The following is a 15,430-nucleotide window of genomic DNA, read 5'->3' as shown; positions in this document are numbered from 1 at the left end:
GGGAAAGACATTCTAATTATTAGGCAAGGGGAAAGTGAAGAACAAGACTACTTATATTGTGAGCTGAACCTCTCTTAACAACGTCTGGAGCTGTGGCAGTGGGGACTTCAAAAGCACAGTTTTGGAGGGCATGGTTGGCACTGGGTGGCCCTGAGTACACTCTTGAACCACTTTGGCCTCTGTTTCTTTAACTTGAGCTGATTCCCTTTGTGGACATAAGGAAATGCGGGGTCCCTGGCACATGTTAGTTCCATTTCTGCTTCTTCTGGCTCCCTCAAACATACTTCTCCTCCTCAGCTGGGATCACACACCGTGCCCACTCTCATCAGCCTCTTCTCCTCCCCTGTTCCCCACACATCACCAGAAACCTTCTGATGTGGTCTTCTGAAATGTCTGCAAAGCCTCCCATCTGGCTCTCCTTTCCAGTCCACTCTCAGTGCCTGCGATAGGTCATCCTCACCTCTGCCCTGACTCAGGCAGTAGCCTCTCAACTATTGCTCCTTTTTCCTAATCCAGCTGCATTCTGATGTTCAATGGGCTTCCCGAAGCACAAATGTGCTCGTGATCAGACATCTCTTTTAAAGCTCACCATGTAGCAGCCCCTTTGCATATAGGATACAGGATGGAGCCCAGTTTTCTTAGCATAGGCCCTTTATTACCTGCCCTATGCAATTCTCTATATAGGCCACTGACATCATGCCTGAATACTTTTGTGCATACTGGTCCTTCTGCCTGGGTTGCTCTCCACCACTTCTCTCTGGGAAAAAAAGTTTTCCTCAACCTGCGAAACCCAAGTCAAAGGTCACTTCCTCTGGGCCACTTACCCTCCACTCCCACAGAGAGCGAGTGTCCTTCTCCTTGTTCTTTACACCTGCCTCTCACTTTTCCTATTAAAGATCACTGGCTTCTTATATGTCTGTTTCCCCAGATAGATAATGAACTTTTAAAAAATTACCTTGTTCTTAACACTGTGCCTGACACACAGTAAGTGATAAGTGTTGATAAATGTCTTCTGAATTGATTCATTGAATTATGAAAGAGTTCACGAGCCTCCTGGGGTTTTGGCACTCTGGGTTTCTGAAAACTGGGCTTCCTAGCTCCCACCCCTCTGCTATACTTACATTCCTGTGGATCTTTAACACTCAAAGTGAGTAAATATCCTGGGGATCAAGGTGCTGCAGCAACTGAAAGCATAGGCACATTTTGGTTATTCATGTTTCTATTCAATACTGACTCTTACTATGTGGTGTTCTTCTGAATGGCAGATAAATGGATTAGTCACAATGCCCAGTTATGAACCAGGGGGACAATGGAGCCTTGTGAGCAGCTGTCTTAGAGAAAGTCTGATGCATTGTTGATGGTGATGACTCCTTGATTGGAGTTTTAGCACCTAAAGGAGGGCCCTAAAGGGTGATAGAACAGTTTTTAGCAGAGGAGTCATTTTGGGGATTGTTATTTGAATGTTCTATGCCTTACTGGCCAGGGAGAGAGAATAGTTATGGGTGGGGAAAGTCCTACATTAGGACAGAGGGATTAAGGGTCCCAGTAAGTGCTGCTGTGTGAGTTATGGGGAGACATGAGCTGACCTCTGACATGGCATATGCTGGTGGTTTTAGCTACTGTTTGGCTCTCCCCAGGGAGTTCCTTTCAGCTAAAGGGTCAGGGAGTGAGGAGGAAGAGGGCCAGAGGAGGCAGGACTCAGGGCTACTTCTCTGAGGATGGTCTGCATCCATGTCTCTTTCTTGAAAGGGGCGGGGCGGAGAGGGAGCTAATTAACCGTGTGTCCTCCAGTACCAGCTGCTTGGTTTAATCCAGCTCTGGGCTTAGATGTGTTATGTTGAACATGACTTAACCTCTTGAGGCCTCATAAGGTTGTTGTGATGATTAAATGAGTTAATTCATGCAAAGTGTTTAGAATATGGTGAGTGCTCAGTAACTGCTTATGATTATTATCCTGCTAGCTTTTGGAAATTTTGCCAAAAGAGTGAAAACTGGATGAACTCTCCCACTTTCTTGTTTCTCCACTGAATGACCCAAATCAATTTTTTTCCTCCCCCAGCAAACACCTAATTCAGTCCATAAATGCGCTCAGGAGAATTAAGAAGATACCCATATTTTTTTTCCCTTGGGAAATTTGGCTTTTCATAGAGTCCTAAATTGGTTTTCTGCTGAAACACAGTACTCCTGTCTTCAATTCAGGAGTGGGTTTCATTTCCTCCTCATTGCTAACTGCACTGTGAAGTGATTATCACACGCATACCAGTTGTGGAACATGCAAAAATATGTAAAAACAGTACTTGCACCTTGGAGTCTACTGTGCCAACAGGAAAAAAGTGGGCAACATGACGATATGTGAATTGCCGAGGTAACTGGAAGCGGAATGTTGCTGTGTAAAAAGCAGACATTGTGTTGTGAATGGACTCAGTGGGAGAACAGAGAGAGCACAGGCAAGAAGGGACTTCCAAAAGGGCACCGGCCATGCTTCTGTTGCACACTTACGTAATTAACCCAGATGCGCAGTTGGCAACTTGATAAAAGCTTCAGAAGAGGCGATTTCCCCAAACTCCTTGTCAGGAAGTTCAATAGTTAGGAGGTTCTTCCTTAGGTCTCAGATGTCTCTTCTATTGCAACCAGAGTCACCTCTGTTCATCTTATTCTAAAATGAGACAAAACCTGGCCAGTAACCTTTGCATTTTGGGCTGTGTTAAGACTGTGCCACCTTTTTTTTTTTTTACTAGTTTTTGTTCCAAGTGAGGCCAACACCTTTCTCTGGGATTTGGGTAGTAGCCCTCTAATCGGAATAGCTGGGAGAGGAGTATTTGATATTTGCCTCTCCAGTGTTATCCAGCCTATGGGGTATTTCACACATCAATTGGCTTTTCTACTTCACTTGTTATTAGAATTCCCTCAAGCATCACAGCTTTCCCAGACTTGTAATGGGTGACCCACGAGTAAAGATCTCTTTTTAACATGTAATTTTATAAGAGGAAACAGCTTCATGTGCACATTTTCATAAAGTCATAGAATCTTAGAGCCGGATGAAAAGTCAAATCTTTTTTAAGCTAAGAGATGGAAAAACTTGCCCAATATCACAAAGCTCTTCAGTCTTGAGTAAACAAGTCAATACCATGCCTACCTCCTTTAAATGTAGCATCTGATTTATTTTTTCATTTTTTGTGTGCTAATTTTCTAACATATCCAAATATGTAATATCTAAAAACAGTGTTTCTCTGTATAAGGTCTAGGAATCGTGCATAATGAGAGGTCTCTCCTTTTCATATGACACTTAAAATGTTTTGGCATATAGCATAATGTTAATGCATCCCACCATAATTGCACACAGACACATGTTACATAATGTACACCATGCATCAATACATAATACTATGAGTTACATAGTATCCCCATTGTACAGATGAAGAAACCCAAAACATAGAAAGTTAGTGTTACTTGCCTAAGATCCCATAGCTAGTAATGATGGAGCTGGAACTTAAACTCTGGTTTTCTAGCCACCAAGACTCATGTTTGTTTGTTTTTCCCCAGTCTACTAGGCTGTGTAGATGTTAGAACAGCCAGAGTAGAAACTTAAAATATGAAGAGAAAGAATGGAGAAATAACTGGAGAAATAAGGAATGGTGGATTTGGAAGAAACAAAGAATAGGCCTTCATCCCCACCTTTCCTTTCCAATCTTCTTTTCCTGCCTCCACTACTACCTTGCCATTTCCACTCTCACTGTCCTCAATGCTATGCCCTGAGGGTGACAAGGACCTATTACAACTTGTGGCTGGGATCATCATTCCACACCATCTACTCATCTAAGCTGTCCCCATGCTTGGGTACCTAGCTGATGGGTCAGGGGGAAACTCTTGTGTAACAAAGTACACCTCTTTGGAAACTAGACCCAAGGGCATCCATATTAAGCCTGGACTCTCATCCAGCTTCTTTCTTGGGATGAAATGAATCGCAGATGCTTCAGGATAGGAACTTTTAAAAAAAATTATGTCTGTGGTTTATCACCTGTATTCTTTATCTAGGACTTCTATAACAAAGTACCACAAACTGGGTGGCTTAAAACAACAGAAATGTATTCTCTCACAGTTCTGGAAGCTAGAAGTCTGAAATAGAGGTGTCAGTAGGGTTGGTTCCTTTTGGAGGTTCTTAGGAAGAATTTGTTGCTTGCCTCTTTCCTAGCTTCTAGTGGTTGTCAGCTACACTCAGCATTCTTTGGCCTGTACACACATCACTCCAATCCTTGTCTGTCTTCATAGGACCTTCTCCCCTGTGTATGTCTGTACCTCTTAAACAGTTGTACTAGAGTAGAGGCCACCCTATCCAGTGTGACCTCATCTTCACTTGATTACATCTGTAAAGACCTTATTTCTAAATGAGGTCATATCTATGGGTAACAGGGGTTAGGACTTCAATACATCTTTATGGGGAAGTTGACTCAATCCCCAACATCATCCAACACAGTGCCCACATGTAGTAGGTCTGAGTAGACAATGGCTGAAAGGCTGAATGAATACATAGCAGGCTTTGGAATAGTTGCCAAGCCAGTGAAGGTAGTCACTCTCTTTTAAGTTCCTTTCCTACTGCTCCCTCAGCTGTCCACCGTGCCCACTGGCTTCCCGCTATGAGGCCTTCTTTCCTTGGGCAGTAGCAGTGATTACATAAGAGCTGCCATTTTACTGTTCACATTATGTGTGGGGCACAGTGTGCAGTCACTTTCTAAGCACTGTCTGATTTAATTTACCCCACACGATTGCAAAGCAATTCTTAATATTCCCATTTTGCAGTTGAAGAAATGGAAATTTGCAGTGGTTGATTAACTTGACCAATATTATAGCACTAATAAGTAGTGGGGCTGGGGTGCTCTCAGAGTTGGAATGTGTTCTGCTGTTGATTTAGGCCTCTTTCCCACTTTTCCCACATTCCCAAACTCAAGCTGGACCTCACCTTTGCCCCACACCAGCTCCCATTCGTTGGAAGATTTGGGAAGGAATCGATTAGCTTCCATGCATGGGAAGGGGCTCATGGCTGACTGGAGCTGTCACTCTGTGACAGACTCTGTGCTCCATCTCCTGAGCCTCCCAGGGGATTTTCTTTGTTGCTGCCAGAGGAATTATTTTAGTGGCAGAATTGTGAGCACATTACTAGCTTATTTGAAGGGCTATTTTGGAGGGCAGGAAGCATAAGGACTTTTTTGGCACCTTCCAAACAATTAATCCATGCAGACTTCTCAGTCTGAGGTAGTTTTGTGTGGAGGTTAAGGGTGCAGCCTCTGGAATGAGTATGCCTGGATTCAGATCTCAGCCTGCTGCTTGCTAACTTGCACAAGTTACTGCAGTCATCAGTGCCTTGGTTTCCTCATCTGGGATATGGTAACAGCACTTTATCCCTTTGAGTGACTGTCAGGATTACATAAGCTACTTCATGTAAAGCACAGATCTGGCACACAGTAAATGCTCAAGAAAGATTAGCTATTATTTGTAATCTGGGTTTGACAAGTGGTGTTTCTATGTGGGAGCAGATGAATAAAGGGCCTTTACTGATGACATTAACAAGTTAGTGGCAGAGGCTGGAGCAGAACAGCCAAGGGAGACATCTTTAATGCAGGTCATTGAATCACTGAATCATTGGTTCAGTCACTCTCAGGTCAGCCAACCAGAGCCCCAAAGACTGAAGATGGCTCTTTATCACCCCCTTCCCAGGGGCCACTAGTCCCTGTGTGAAGTGCCCCAGGTACAGGAAGAATCGGGTTCTCTGTGAGCTGGCCTATCCGCCTCCCAGCTCACATTCAGCTCTGAGATCTAGAACTTAACATCCAGAGAATGAAACTGAAACCTCATTGAGTCCCTCCCAATGTGAGGGAAGTGAGGGGTGGAGAGTAGCTGGATTGCAGACCTCCTGAGGGAGAGCCAGGGTCTCAGTCTCCTCTCTGCCGCTCACAAGCCTGGCTGCTGGAAAGGGCACAGTTCCCATTTGTTGGTTACTGGATGGATTGGTGACCATTTCCCATGTTCCCACTGAGGGGAAGGGAGAGAGAGGCTCACATGGCCAAATAGATGTTTAATTACCCAGCTAAACACCCTGTCCACTTGGCTGTAAATCCAGTAGAATGTACTCACTGTGTGTGAGGCCTGACCCAGGGAGGGGGTGGGAGGTTACAGCTAAGACCAAATTGGGCTAATGCCACTATAAAGAGAATGGCTATTCACAAATTCATCAATTAGGGTCCCATCTGTAGCCCTGTTGTGAAAGATACTCTCTTGTTAGCTGAAGTAAAGAGAAGTGGTGGGCTCTCGAGGCTGGGCCTGCCAGGAAATGAAAGACTGCCGTTCCCATAGACAGTTACACTCAAGGCCTTCGATACTCCCTGACGAGCAGTTATGACAGCAGGTCTCTAAGGAGCCCCTCAGAGAATCCCACACAAGCGATAACAGCCCATCACAGGTGTAGATAGGATGCCAATTAAGGAATGTTCTCTGTGAATGTGTATTAGTTCAACTGCTGATGAATATTTATTGAATGAATAAAAGGAAGTAAACCTGTACATCAGACATATACTATGCCAACCTCCTTTTGTTAGAATCTCTTTCTAATCCCTAGACCTCTCTTCTGAGCCTGGACCCGCATGTCTGACTGCCTTCGGGACATGGCCACTCAGATGTCTCACAAGTACCTCAAACTCCTCTGCAATGTCATTCTTTCTCCTAATCCGCCCTTCTCTTGCCATCCCACCTTGCTTAGTACCAAGTCTCCAAACTCATAAGCTCTTTCTCTCCTTTCTCCACAGTGAGACCTGATGATTCTACGTCTCAAGGGTTTGCCCCTTTGTTCTGAATTGATCTTTTCTTTGCAGTCTGACTTCTTTTTCAATCCTCACCCAGGGATATTTTTCCTATTGATTTCTAGAGAGAGTGGAAGGGAGGGAGGAGATGGGGGAGAGAGAGACACATCAATTGGTTGCCTCCCATATGAGCCTTTCCTGGGGCTGGAGAACCTGCAACCGAGGTATGTGCCCTTGACTGGGAATCAAACCCTGCAACCCTTTGGTCTGCAGGCCGATGCTCTAACCACTGAGTGAGCCGGCCAGGGCTGCCGTCCAACTTTTGTTGTCCTAGTTCACATCCTCCCATCTCTTGCTTGGATCTCTGCAGCACCCTCCAGCATGCTCTCCACAATCCTCCCTTTCCTTGCTTTGGTTGATTCCCATGGCAGCTTGAAGGTGCATCTAAGGTGGAAATCTGGTTATATAAGCCCTTCCTTAAAACCCTTCCGTGGCTTTTCCATTATCACTAGGAGAAAGAGCCCCTCCTTACCATGGTGTAAAAGGCTGTGCCCAATCATATCCCCCCCCCCCAACTGTTTTGCCCTCATTTCTTATAAGTCCTTCCAATTTGCTCCAGCTATACTCAACTACTTACCTCTCCTCACCACCTGGTATTTTCCACCCTTCCTTCAGGTCTCAGCTTAGATGTCACCTCTTCCAGGAAGTGTTCCCTGATACTACCCCCTTATCCCAGTCTGGCTTAGTTCTTCTTCCTATGTAATCCTATAGTACCTGGGCATCCTCTGCCACAGCACGTATCTCACTGCACTTTATTTGCTGATTTCCTTGTCTGTAAGTCTACCAGAAACTTTGTGACAGCAGGGACTCTGTCTGTGTGCTTCATGTTGACTCCCAGAACCAACCACAGGGCCAGGTACTTATTAGAGGTTTAAAACCACTTGTTCAATGAGTGACACTGCATGTATCTTTCCTGTATGAAAATGCCCTGTGAATGCTAGTGTTTAAATGAATATCTATTTATTGCTTCTTTCCTAATCCACTGCTTCAGACTGTATCAGTCACATAGGATCCACTGTGGGAGGAAATCCCTGTGGTCATAATCATCATCCCCCAAAGCAAGTAGTTAGGCCAGTGGTCGGCAAACTCATTAGTCAACAGAGCCAAATATCAACAGTACAACGATTGAAATTTCTTTTGAGAGCCAAATTTTTTAAACTTAAACTCTATAGGTAGGTACATTGCTATTAACTTAATTAGGGTGCTCCTAAGGCTTAGGAAGAGCCACACTCAAGGGGCCAAAGAGCCGCATGTGCCTCATGAGCCGCAGTTTGCTGACCATGGAGTTAGGCTGTTCCAGTTAGAGGCTCACTGCTAAGGGACAAAACCAAAACTGCAGAGAGAATGGTTATAGTCCGTGCACACTGGGTAAGAGGAGACCTTTGGATAAACAACAGTATAAGTTTAATGTCCTCTTGAGCAGGCACAACATAAGTCTTAGAAAGGTCTGGGAGTCAGGGCTCTGCCTGGGGCAGCGGAGTTCCCTGCACTTTGGCAGTAGCATGAGACTGTAGAGTCTCCTGTGAAAACCCTCACTTGAGGCAGGGGAGTTTTGGGGTTTGGATCAGCTGACATATTTTCTCCCTCTGGGCCTGACGCATCATCATGGACTGATCTGAGCAGGAGACATGGTGGGCAGTGCCCTCAGACAGGCGGCTGAGCAGCCCTGAGGCTCTGGCTCCAAACCACAGGCACTTTGGGCCCCAGGCTCCTGTTGTGGGCCAAGCACTCTGCCCCCAGCTTTGCCCAGGCCTCCTTTATTCACAGCTGTCTTGGTTCAGCACTGCCATCCACTCTCCTGTTTATAAGGTTAAAAATAAAATGCTCCGTATTTCAGGACGTGAAGAAAACCAAACCAAGGGTTTGGGCTGCCAGTCCTGCAGGGCGCTAGGACTTTGTCTGCAGGCCAGGGCTGGTGGCTTTTCTTGGGGGTTTAACTGAAGCTCTGCCAAGCCTGCGCCCACCTCTCTTCCTTCTTCCAGTTCCGCCTCAGCGTTAGCAACCAGAGTCTCAGAGCTCCTTGGGTTCGTTCTCCCACCTCTGCAGGGGGCCCCACACAATCTGGTGAGGACAGTTGGCCTCTATCCTGAGCCCCAAGGAGGAGCTGCTTCAAGTTGCCCTGATTATTCACTCCAGTTCCTCACTGTAGAAAGTGCACAGAACCGAGAGGCAGAACCCAAGGCCCTGACTCTGTTGCCAGCTGCGTTCTATGACTCTCAGGTGATGGTGGTGCCCTGAAATAACTGGAGTCAATGAGCATGGGGACGATTGAAAAAGGGGGAGGTACGTGCGCGTCTTACATTTTGCTGTCACTCCCTCGCTGTCTCAAGTGCCTCACAGAGACTCTGTGCCCGTTTCCTCTCAATGAGTTGTCAGTGGAGTTGGAAAGGAGCTCATCGCCATCCTCCACATGACCTCCCATCCAGACACGCCCACATGTGCTGAATGTGCTGTTGAAGATGGGAGATGTTTCCCCCTTGGTGGAGAATGGCACAGAGAATGATGTTTGGGGTGAGCAGGAAGGTGGCACCAGTCTGGACTTCAGCTTCATGGGGAGCTGACCTTTTCTAGGGCCTGGACTTGAACAAAGGATGTAGGGTAGGCAGGTTACAAGCAAGTATTTATCTGGGAAAGACTCTTCCTCAGAAGCCACTGTCCCCCCCTTTTTTTCCCTCTCACTCTGCTGGCTCAGGCTCTTCCTTTCATTCCCACTTTCCCAGGCATGGGCTTCTGTGCTACTAAGAGTCGTGGTCCTTTCTTTCTCAGGCAGGAAAGACTGTGAAGAGCTTACTATTCAGCTGCCAGGGGAGGCAGCCCCAGATTCATGGCTCTGGACTCTGTGGGCCTGGATGTTGCATGTTGGAGAGAATTCAATCCCTGGCAGCCACTCCTTCAATGCCTGTTTGACCAGGCACTGATGCATAACCTTACTCATGTGCTACGGGTCCAGCTTGTTCCAAACGTAGGCAGGGATAAAGGAAAAAGAAAGGGAAGATTTGAGTTTCAAATCTCTTAAAGCCACACTTCTTTGTCTTCCCCAGTGAGCATGCTGGACCATTCTTTCTCAACTGCTGGGACCTGATGAATCTCCCAGGATACAGGACCATGCCAGGATGCTGTATTCCATTGGGTACTATGCCAGGTGCAGCAGCCTAGCTCCACAGTGGTGCTGGGGTGGGGGAGGGGGGGCTGGAGGAAGGGTGATTCTATGACTAACCCTGAAATGACCCTCTTCTGACATGCTCTGGCCATCAGCCTTAGAGACCCCTTATTCCCCATTGTGGTGGATTATCATCTCACCTGAGCAGCCAAAGGCACAGGACACTGCTGGGCATTGCATTTTTCTTGAAACTCTCTCCTCTTTGGGATCCTAAGTCCTACTTTCTCCTGTTTCTCCCACATCTCTGATAACTGTTTTCTCTCAAGCTTTCATGTGGATCCTTCTTCCTGGACCACCTCTGAATGATGCTGCCTCCAGCTTACTCTTCCTGGATGATCTCATCCTCTTCAGGACTTCTGACACCCAGACTTGCACTTCTGGCTTGATTTCTCTTCCTCAGTGTTCTGCAGGCACTTCAAATTCCACAGGACCCACACTTGCTCATCTGTTCCTCTCCTTGTATGCCTGCCTACAATAAGGACACTGCCATTCTCTCCTTCACTCTAGACAGAAATCAGAAATCATACTAGAAGCCTCCCTTACTCTCACCTCTTACTCCAATCCCAGATAATTTATATCAAAATTCTGTGAATTCTACTTTCATAGCATCATTTGCTTTCTTCACCTTTTCCTTATCCCCACAGCCTTAGGTCAGACCCTCATCATCTCTTGTCTGGGCCATGGAATCTGGCTTCCCAGCTGCTGCTCTTGCACACTGTCAGTCCATTCTCTACTGCAGCATGATGCCTGGGTTCCAGGAGGACTCAGTAGATGCTGGTTGAATGAATGAATGAATGAATGAGTCGTGGGTAGCAATTACTTGCTCAGAGGAGAAATTCAGGGAGATTGTCTGCAGCTGGTTGTCATTGTGAGTTAACATCGGGATCACTATTCTCCACCTCATCTAGCCTTAGTGGAGATGCTTCAGTAATAAATACATTTAGAATACAGTTCATGGGATTTAGGAGACCTGTGTGATAGTCCAGGCTCTGCAACTTGTTTACTAGGAGACAAGTCTTTTCTGAGGCTGTATTTGACCTTGAGAGCACTGCAAAAGCAAGAATGAAGGAGTTTGAGGTTCTCAGTTGCTCTGCACTTACCAAGCTCATTACCTTTCATGAGAAAAAGGACAAAGATTATTATAGAGAGTCAACCAGGAGAAGTGTCTGAATCCAAAAGGAGATGTCCTGGTAGTTCCTTATAGGACATTATTCAATCCTCCAGCATCATCCAGTCCTCCCAGAAATTCTAATGTGGGCTTCCATGCCCTGTTTCTTTGTCTGTCTCTAATGACACAATGGGCTTGGTCTTGGGGGTTCTGGAAGCCTCTTTGCAGATCTCTGACTCCTAAACCAAATATGGTATGTGCTATTGAACAGCTAACTCTTGTTTAATTTCTTTTATATCTTAGGTTTAGCAGGGGTTTTATATTTAAGTTGAGTAGCTGGTTGGGGCCCCCCAGTAAGTCCCGTAGACCTTTTGGGCCTGGTTAATAGCAGCTTACCTGAAGCCAGGGGACAGGACCATGTGACTCATTGAGGTCCCTTTTGGGTTTTCAGGTGTTAATTATACTTTTCCCATTGCAGGTTTTAGTAAATATGATTGTACTCTATGATAGAGTACATGTTATCTTCTTTTTCCATGATAAACTTGCCTCTCCCATGTTACTTTCCACATCAGTGTCAGGGAAATGCAGAGTATTGGTCACTTTAAGGGCTCTGGAAACAAGAGCCACTGTCTGAGTAAAGAGGGCATCAAAAGTTAGTAGTCTTTGGAAAATGTTTACTAGTAACAATTTTAGTTCCATTTGTTGTCTCAGCAGATCCATTCCATATAGTATATTATTTTGCAGTACTTCATTCTGTCCAATTTTAGATAATGAATAATCAATTAAGTCAGGTATTGCTACATTGATTTTCTTCAAGTAGCCCTGTGTGACCTAGCACATCTTGGAGTCTGTTTCCAGGCCCTAAATCCTTAATGATAAGGAGGTGCTGGATGGAGGAAGGGTGCAGGAATGATCACAACTGCCTTTTGGAGAGGGGAGCTCGGTGGAGAGATACTTTGTCAACATCAAAGAGTTGGTTTAGGGAACAAAGCCAGGTTCTCAGCCCTTATGGTCCTATGAGTCAGGTTGCTGTATTTATTTTCCAGTCTCTGCTAAAGTCAGCCTATCTTTTCTGCTCCATGAAATATTGTCTTTGTCCCCTACAAAAACCCTACAGTTCACTTTCCTCCAAGCTTGGAGCCTGGTTGGTTCAATGTCAGAATTCTGGCTGGGTCTGAAATCTGTGACCAGGTTGGTGTTGGGATGTGATTGGCACATCAGGCTGTAAGATGTGGTTGGGAGAGGAGTTGCTCACCCAGACTCTTGGAGCCTTTCCAAATCCATCAGCTCTTTTATTGGAGATCACCAGTATAAGTTAGATTAGGGAACTCCGACCTCTCATGGTGGGGTGTGTAGATCAAATGATGTCTGAAGGCCCTCTCTGTAGTGTGCTGGTAATCTACATATGATCTTCGAATCAGAAGATAACAGCATGAGACATTGGCCACTGCTTAGAGCAGGTGCCTGCTCTCTACCTGCCACAGTCCCTCTGCTGCCCATGGTGGCTGTCATCACCTATGGTCATTCACTCCACCAGTTCACGTCACCAGCTTGGTCCCTTTAGATATGACTGTTCAATCCATGGTATTGAATCCAGTCCATTCTCTTTCTGAGATGGGAATCAAAAGCCAAAGAAGGCCTAGGTGACTCAAGGATACACAGTGAAGTCGTAGCAAAGTTGGGACCAGAAACAAGATCTCTGGGATCCAAGTATGGGTCTTTCCTCATCACATGGTCCTGGCTCTGAGGCCGAGGATCTGTATAGCCCGGAGCCTTTTCAAACTGCCTAATTAGAAACTTTCCTCTTCTTGTTTTTTTTTTTTTTTTTTTTTTTACAAGCCTAAATAAAGGAAAGCTCTCGCCAGTTTGTTCTGGGTGATTCAGGAGAGAGACAAATATTTGTGCCTAATTGTGAAAATGGTGAGGTACTTAAGAGATAGTCCAGAATGCTACACCTTGGGGACTTTGATTGGAAACCATTTGGGGGGGTGGGTCTATCATTATTGGCTACCTATACCTCAGGATCTTGACCTTGAAGCAACATGATTTTGTGTTGAAATATAGTAGGCAGCTTCCCGTAGGCTTGATTCCATGTTCTTCCAACTTTTAATGCTATGATCTTGGACCAGTTACTTACTTTTTTTCTGAGGCTCATTTTCCATATATATATAATGGGAATCATGTATTTTTTCTTCAAAAGATTGTATGAAGAGCAAATGAAATAATAATGAAAATGCACTTACCGTAGGGCCTGGCCAACAAATGGTGCTGTTGTTTGGTTTGTGGTTGTGATGCTGACTAGGATTGCTAGATGCTCACCTGTCCTGGATGCATTCAGAAAAGTAGACCTTGTTTGCATATCAAAGTTAAGCCCTAAGAAAGCCGAGATGACACATGGACCCCTATCTTCTGGAAGATGCTTGGGGAGTGGAAGGAAAACTGGATTCTGAAAGGACATTCCAAGTTCTCGGCAATCCTGCCTACGGCCAACTCTGGCAGTGTGGAAACCCTGAGTTCTGTCATTTGCTGACATCAGGGACCTGTGGGGAAGCTGCTTAAACTCTTTGATTCTCAGTCTCCTCTGCAGAGCTCTTTGCCCATGCATCCATCTATGCATTCACTCAGTCGTTCCTTCAGTAAGCATGAGAATGTACAATGTGTCACCCCCATGCCACGTATTAGGATAAGCCCTGGGAATGTGCCTGAGTAAGAAACAGTCCTTACTTTTGAGGAACTTATGCTTTGTTAGGGAGTGGAGAGTACACCGGCAGTTACAGGGGCATTGTGAAGACAATAGGAGGGTGCCAGGGAAGCACCCACAGAAGGCAGTTGTTGGGGAAAAAGACAAGACTAATAATTTAAAATAAGACTTCAGCATTTACTAAGAACTGCAATGCAGGAAGACGAGAGACAAAGGCCTTCTGAAGGTTGCGTGCTTCAATTCCCTCCATTTCTTAGCACATACAGGCTTTCTTTTATACTGAGATGAAATGTAAGCCCTCTTCTGAGAATTGCCTGGTGTGATGTATAGGAGGGGGAATTTCATGACACTTAGGTGGAAGGGACTGTGACACTCATCATGGAAAGGAAATCCCACAACACCTAGTAAGAGACTTGGGACCCTCTGATTAGCAACTTCAAAAGGCTGCCCTCAGAGAAGGGTCTGGCAAAGCACTGAGGTCCTGTCATTCTGGTGACATCTATCTTTCTGTAATGGGCAGATGACATGTTCTATGACTGATTTCTTCACCAGAGCACTTAACTTGGTGAAGGAAGGTGATCAAAGTGGACTTGCTGTAGGGAATGACATCTGAGCCTCATTGAAGACTTACTGGAGTTATCCTCATGTAGGCTTAGGCAGGTAGGTGGCAGGAGAGAGGGAGGAGCTGGTGATTCTAGGCAGAAGAACAGCAGGTGCCAGTGCTGGGAGGAACAGGCACAGTGCAGTGAGGGGACCCAGAGAAGGGCAGCAGGACTGGAGCAGCCTTTGAGGAGGGAACCTGAGGAGGGAGCAGGAGCCAGATCATAGTGGGGAGCAGACCACAGTAAGCCTTGCAAATGACTTTGAACCTTATCTGTAAGGAATCTGGTAGCCCCAGCTTACACTTTGGCCAAATGGACAAAGTTAGCCCAGCTTTCCTGGACTCTGGAGTGCTCAGCCTCCCCAGAGAGACAGCAGGGTGGGGCAGGCCACTTGTTGTGCTAGGGATGGGGGGGTGGTGAGGGACTGGGGGCGGGGTGGGCAGGGGCGGGGTGTGCATCTTAGAGCCAGCACAGAGGGGGACCATCAAGTGTGGATAGCTGGGGAAACACCCTGGGATGGAGCTGCCTGTTGTGGGACTGAGAGTGGGCCTCCAGGACTGACTTCCTTTGCTTCTCAGTCCCATTCTTTGCATGGTTGCCCCAGGCACCATGTTAAGGAAGTCATTCATTTATTCATGTGCTCATTTATTCATGCCCTCCACAGATTTTTATTGAACTCCCACTCAGTGTCAGGTAGGTTCTAGAAGCTGGGATTATAGTAGAGCCTGATGCTGCCTACATTTATAGAGCTTTCATTTTAGGGGGAAGACAGATATGTAGAAATAAATGAATTAGTGTCAGGTACCGATAAGAGTTCTAAAGAAAATTAAAGCAGGTAAGGGAATAGAAAGAGGTACAGGTGGTGGTATTTGCAGATAGAGTAATCTTGTGGGGCCACTCTGCAAAGGTGACATTTGAATAAAGAACTGAATGAGGTGAAAGAGTGAACCAGTCAAATACATGGGGAAACAGCTGTGCACAGTCCCTAGGTGGGAACAAATTTGGGGG

This window comes from Myotis davidii, unplaced genomic scaffold (genome assembly GCF_000327345.1).
Source record: "Myotis davidii unplaced genomic scaffold, ASM32734v1 scaffold1219, whole genome shotgun sequence".
In the NCBI taxonomy this organism is placed as follows: domain Eukaryota; kingdom Metazoa; phylum Chordata; class Mammalia; order Chiroptera; family Vespertilionidae; genus Myotis; species Myotis davidii.
This window is presented reverse-complemented; position numbering follows the sequence as displayed.